The 6,551-nt window shown below is 37.8% G+C and overlaps 1 pseudogene; it reads left to right on the top strand.

Moving 5' to 3' along the window:
- Positions 1 to 4,524: 4,524 nt before the first annotated feature.
- Positions 4,525 to 5,683, top strand: LOC144998881 (ethylene-responsive transcription factor ERF062 pseudogene; annotated as a pseudogene).
- Positions 5,684 to 6,551: the final 868 nt, after the last annotated feature.

Genomic DNA, 6,551 nt, shown 5'->3' with positions numbered 1-6,551 from the left:
CTATGTTTTGGATCAATTGCATGGCCTGGAATGCTTCTGTATGGATTCAGACCGGTGGTACTCGGCGAGTCACATGGGTGGACTCGACGAGTTGCTTGAAGATGAGCTGGAACTCGACGAGTTGGATGAACAACTCGGCGAGTGGGTTGAAGATAGCCTTAGACTCGGTGAGTCTGTTCTTGGACTCGACAAGTCTTGTCGAAGAGTCCCAATATTTTCTGGTTGAGTCGAGAATCGGTGAGTCAAGGGATGACTCGGTGAGTTGGGTGCGAGTGGACTCAGAGTTGTTGGACTCGACGAGTCTCGGTGTGACTCGACGAGTTAGGTCGCGGATTGAGGGAAGTTCTGAGCTTGGGGACTCGACGAGTCATTGGGTTGACTCGGCGAGTAGAGTCAGTCAGGGGTTGACTTTGACCTTGTCCATGGGTTGACCAGTTGTCTTCCAGGGGTATTTTGGTAATTAAGGGTATTTATTGAGTTGAGTGTTTTGGTGTTCAGTAGAGGAGTTCGTGTCGGAGTTGGAGCAGCGGGATCTTATCCTTTCAGCCGGCAGTTTCGAGGTGAGTTATCCTCACTATATCAACAGGGTCTAAGGCACCAAGGCCGACCCTTTATCGGATTGAGATCCAGGTATCTGTTGTTATGTTATTGCTTTGATATGTTTGCATCCGAGTAGTTAGGATGATATTCGTTAGAGAACTGGTTAAGGTCGGTATCCTGGTAGATAGGATGATGCTATGCTAGTGACCGGTTAGGTCGGTATCCTGCTAGAGTATGTTGTATTATGTGATCTGCTAGATCGGTTTGCCTGAATATGAATTGTTATGTGATTATATGTTTATGTGCACATGATTGTTTGGACTGGAGTTGGGTTGAGGCGGGTCCTGCTTCGTGTTGTAGGCCAAGATACCCAGGGCGGACCGGTTGTTCCGAAGGCCCAGCGAGCGGTCCGGATAGGCTGTAGGCCCCACGAGGGCGGACCAGACGTGCCGAGGCTCGGAGAGTGGACCAGGTCGATTGAAGGCCCGATGTGGGCGGACCAGTCATACTGTAGACTCAGAGAGTGGACCAGGTGAGTTGAAGGCCCAGTGCGGGCGGACCAACCACACTGTAGACTCAAGGGATATGATTGGACTCAGAGAGTGGACCAGGTGAGTTGAAGGCCCGGTGCGGGCGGACCAACCACACTGCAGACTCGAGGGACATGAATGGACTCGGAGGGTGGACAGGTGGACTGAAGGCCCGACAAGGCAGACCAGTACCACAGTAGACCCGATATGCATGACTATTCTGTGATTCGTTATGAGATAGCATGATATGTGTATGGTATATGTGGTTGGTATTTTGGGGGTATCTCACTAAGCTTTCGGGCTTACACTTGTGGTTTAATGTTTTTCAGGTTCTTTAGGAGACCGTGGCAAGGCAAAGGCGTGATCGTACCGCTCCTCATGATTTTGTAGTAATGTGATTCTGGGAATACTATAAATGATTTGTATTGAAAACCTTTTTGTAATAATTTAATGAAATCGGGTTGTTTTAAAAAAAAATTAAATTGGTTGGATTTTTCGGTTGTTACAAGATCTCACTTACTAACTTGGTTTGAATGCATTCCTTGTTATGAATCTGCTTATGTGTATACTTGATATAACAATTGCTGTCATTTACATTTCTTTACTATTCCGCATCTAACTCACTAACTTCTAACTCTTAATATTATTGTTGAGATAATAGATCATTCGAGATTAACTATTCTGCTATATACTTGTTCTAACATTTTGTTCAAGTGTATCTCAAAGTTTCTCTCTCAACAGTTTCCTTAATCTGTCTCTCTTATTTCCTGACGAGTAGTCACTTTCGTTGAAGCCAGTGGCCCGACCGGTTTTCTCCACTATCGATGAACAAATGTTGGAAGTGGGTGGCGGTTGAGTGGGGACGTCTCCAATGGTAGACTAGCAGTGAGTGATGGTTCGATGACAATGGTGGTCCGACGATGGCGGTGGTTCCGATGACAATGGTGGTCCGGCTGCTGATGGTATTCCGATAGAGAGAAACAAAGATGAAGTTATTAATAATGAGAAAGTGGGTTGGTGGGTTAGTAATAGGTAGGGGTGGGGTTGATTCTTTTTTTATTTATTTAGAAAATTGGTAAACTAAATAAAAAGATGGCAAAATCATCATTATAAAAAAGTTAAAAGAAAAATGATCAAACTCGCAATAAAATAAAAACATTGAACCTCTGGTGCTAGTTCAAACGATTTTGGATCAAAGTTACAATTTTCGGCTAACCATTGTTCGTATAGTTTTGTCTTTTGGTGATAAGCTTAAGAAAACCATCAATTTGAGATCAAATAGTCTTATAAAAGTGTATATTTCACACTACCTTAATCTTATAAGATTGTATCCTAATCCCTTTTTGTACTTTTATAAATTCATATAGCCAAAAATGTTTAATGACACTAAAATACATTTGATTATTATATTCATTAAAGTTTGGAAGAACCAAAAAGACAATAATGGAAACCCACTAAAAGTTGCAGTTTTCTTGCTTAAAGCTAATGTCACCATTATGTTGTAATCAAGACTCCCATGTGATTCAGACCAAAGGTAATGTTCTTATTCTCATAGTTTTGTGGGCTTTGGACCACAACAAGGAATATGAAATAGTGATTGACAAGGAAGAAACACCATGAAACTATCAATCCCAATGCATCAAGACTTTTGCAGTTTCAAAATGATTGAATAAAGTTTCGACTTTCGACTGATTGTTCAAGATGACTAATTGCCGGTGTCAAATTTTAATGTAGTGTGTAACCAGTCTTATTAAATACGTTACTTTATCTAAATATTAACATCTACTAGTAAAAAAGTAAGTTAATCTCTTTTTTTAAGATATAAATATAGAAAAAGAAAAGTAAGAAGAACCATGGGAAAACGTGGGGTCATGTTTATGCTTACAACATGGACAACAAGCACCATGTGCAACCTCCAAAACTCTTTATATATAAATAGTAAAATGATAAAAAAGCAAACCATACAATTACATGAACTTGGACACTTTACGAATCTCCACATGTGGTGTTCATCTCACTTGGGAGAAAAATGGATAAAGAATAGTCAACATATCTAGATAGCTTAAAAATGAATACAAAAAAGAAAGTTAGCTCAACCATCATTTTTTTATAAGCTTTAGTCCCTCACTACAAAATAACCAAATTTGGGGAGTGTATTGATGTGATGAACATCTAATGATTATGACTTCAATTTCGCATGCCTACAAGTTAAAACGAGTTGCATTTACATGCGAATATTTTTTCTTTGCTTTTTTTAAATCCATATGCACTTAATTTATTTTAAAAACGTAAGAAAACAATTATTAGATTAGTTGTTTAATACCAAATTACCAATATGACAAAATTTAACCAAAAGCGGCATGCTGTGGGTATCTTTCAAAGACGTTTCATATATGCCCCTGTAGTTTCAAAAAACTGAATGGCTGGTCTAGATCTTAAATCTAACTTTTGAGTTGTTATTCTTTTTAAACGACCCCATTTGATCAAATTTAAAAAATATATAATAAACTCCATGGGCTATTTTTGTAATTTACTTACAACTTTCAATTTACTCTTTTGCTCAAATTTGGTTTCTTCTTTCAGATTTCATATAAAATTTTGATTTCCCTTAACATGTTCAAATTTGGATCTCCACACATCTCCTGTTAGCGTGCCACCCATCACTACAGATTTAGCTCTAGAATTTGTCTCTACATTTTGATGATCTTCTAGACTGTCCTCCTCTCCTAGATATTTTTAGATGATAAAGCTTCTAATCAAGGCGAATTTATGAAAAAAAAAAAAAAACAAAACAAACTCACTCTAGTGGCGCATTCCATTAACTAAAGATACTACTAAGTATGTATTTAATCAAAAAAATAAAAAACAAAATCAATAGCAACAATTTTGGGAAGGAAATTGCATGTAAGGTTTTTTTTTTTTTTTTCAAAATTAATTTAGAAAATCGATTACATGTTTATTTGTATAAAATCCAATTTTTTATAGACCTGGTTGGATTGAATCACTATGTAAAGTGAATGATACTCTTGAATATGATTTAGGAATGAGATGATGAATTCAATGAATGATTTTTTCTAAAAGATATCCTCAAGATGCTCATTTTCAAAAAGCACAAGGACTATTTCTCAAATTTCTTCCAACAACATTTAATTTTTTTTTTAATTTTTTTTTATTTTTTATAGCTATGATCACTTACCCCTAGCGGAATTATGGGGAGGTTCTAGAAATGAATGTCATCAAATTTACAGTGCTCTTTGCCAAACTCGGAAAGCAGAGATCTCATCGGATGTGAGGTGGCACAATTCTATTGGTCGGTTAAAGCATTTCAATGAATGGTGAGCACGATGCATGCGTGGAAATGTGTCGGGATGTTCCATTTTTATCACCAAGTAGATCTCACTTTAATACCAATTTTGACTTTCAATAACAAAATATTACTTAAAGCCAACAATATATAAACCATTATCATTCCCATGAATCTTTACTTGAACTTTCTCTCTAATGGCGACTCATCTGTTTCTCAAAACGAAAACCAACCTCCAGACGGAATCTTCCCCTCCATTTAGTCAAGAAATGACAAAAGCAATGCATGTTTCCAGCAATTCCACCATCTGGGATGCCGTTAACGGTAGTGCAGGTGGCGGAGGTGGTGGTGGTGGTGGTGGTGGTGCAACTACTTCTTTTCTTCCTGTAAATTTTCTTGAAACCTCCTCACAAGATTCAAGATTGGTGAACCTAAGCCTGGTTATGAATAAAACCGAACCAGAAACCGATTGGGCTAGACTCAGTGAAGAACTCATGAACCATGGTTCGAAGGGTTTAGGTGACTACCGGCTCGGTGGCTCGAAGGCTCAACCGGGGATACGAAATGACAATCCTACCCCTTGGAGGATGAAAAGTTTTGCAAAAAAGACGAAGTTTAGAGGGGTAAGACAACGACATTGGGGGAAATGGGTGGCAGAAATCCGATTACCAAGAAACCGGATGCGGGTTTGGCTTGGGACGTTTAAAACAGCTGAAGAAGCTGCGTTTGCATATGATACAGCTGCGTATATTTTACGTGGCGATTTTGCAAATTTAAATTTCCCGAATTTAAAGAACCAATTAAGGGCGAATTCGGCCAATGGTAACACTGCAGCCCTTCTACACGCCAAGTTACAAGGGATGTCAATGGCGGGTGATGGTGTAGCGCCACCAGTGCCGGAGGTGGGTTCGCCGGAAAAAGATAGGTCGGAAGGTGGATCTGAGGTCGTTTTTGATAAGAACAAGAAAGTGTTAGAATCTATATCATCCGATGTTGTTGACGGGGTTCAGCTTAGCAAGATGCCTTCTTTAGACATGGATATGATATGGGATTCGCTTCTTGATTTGGATTCCTGATTAACATAAGTTGAAACACAATGAATGCGGCCGGATCTGGTTACTCGGATCCCGAGCTCGTGCTACGTTAGAAGTCAGATGTCATAGTTTACGCATAACATCACATGACGTAACCGATTATATAATGTTTCTTTTGCATTGATACCATCATACTCTAGTCAATAAGATGAAAATTGGATTTTTATGTCTCACTCAATCACATGAAATAAAATGAGACATGGATTCGCTCCCTATCTGCCACATCGTTAACATTTGTTATTTTGGGTTTATCTATAAAGTTTCTATGTTGAGTGTAAAGTTTATTTATTAATATATGGCATAATGTTTGTGGAAACATGATTATAATTTAACTTGAGAATTTAGCTACAAAAAATCTTAGAAAACCTTTTGTACTGTTTTCTTGTCCTGCCTTCTTCTTATAGGCATAACCTTTTGTGTTATTTAGGGAGAATTCCGCCTTTGTTAAATATTTAAATATCATATATTCTTCTTATAGACATAACCTTTTGTGTTATTTAGGGAGAATTCCGCCTTTGTTAAATATCTAAATATCATATAATGCGTGGTCTAAATTTCAAATATCATATTTGTCCTTTTTAATGTTTTGTAATATCATATATACCCAAGTCTATTTTTTTAATAATTTTTATTAATTTATAATTCATTTTCACAATCTTAAAGCATTATAATTCAAAAAACTTTGAATGGACAATATTGCCCTTGTTGCTTACTTCCTCAAATCATATTTCCCCTTTCACAAAATCACGATCGAGCCTGATCCTTAATACTTTCGATCATAGCTTCTAATTGTTGCTTCCCCGGTGTCGCACACACTCATCGCGCATCACAAGAATATCTTTTGGCTGTTGTGATGATCGATTGACAGATATCAACTTGAATGGATTATCCCTTTCATGTGGTTTCAACTAAGAGCCTACTCAAGACACATGATACCAGCAAAAAACAACAGAAAAAAACAACATCAGAGCTTGGAGATCGAGTTTCGTTTAGTTAAGTTTTTTCTTTGCATTCAGTTTTCGTTCAATTTTCAATCTTATTGTTCCATTCCTTGATGGAATTGAAAAACATGGGTTTTTTGGA

The sequence above is a fragment of the Lactuca saligna genome, chromosome 1, assembly GCF_052625555.1.
Source record: "Lactuca saligna cultivar CGN05327 chromosome 1, ASM5262555v1, whole genome shotgun sequence".
In the NCBI taxonomy this organism is placed as follows: domain Eukaryota; kingdom Viridiplantae; phylum Streptophyta; class Magnoliopsida; order Asterales; family Asteraceae; genus Lactuca; species Lactuca saligna.
This window is presented reverse-complemented; position numbering and strand designations above follow the sequence as displayed.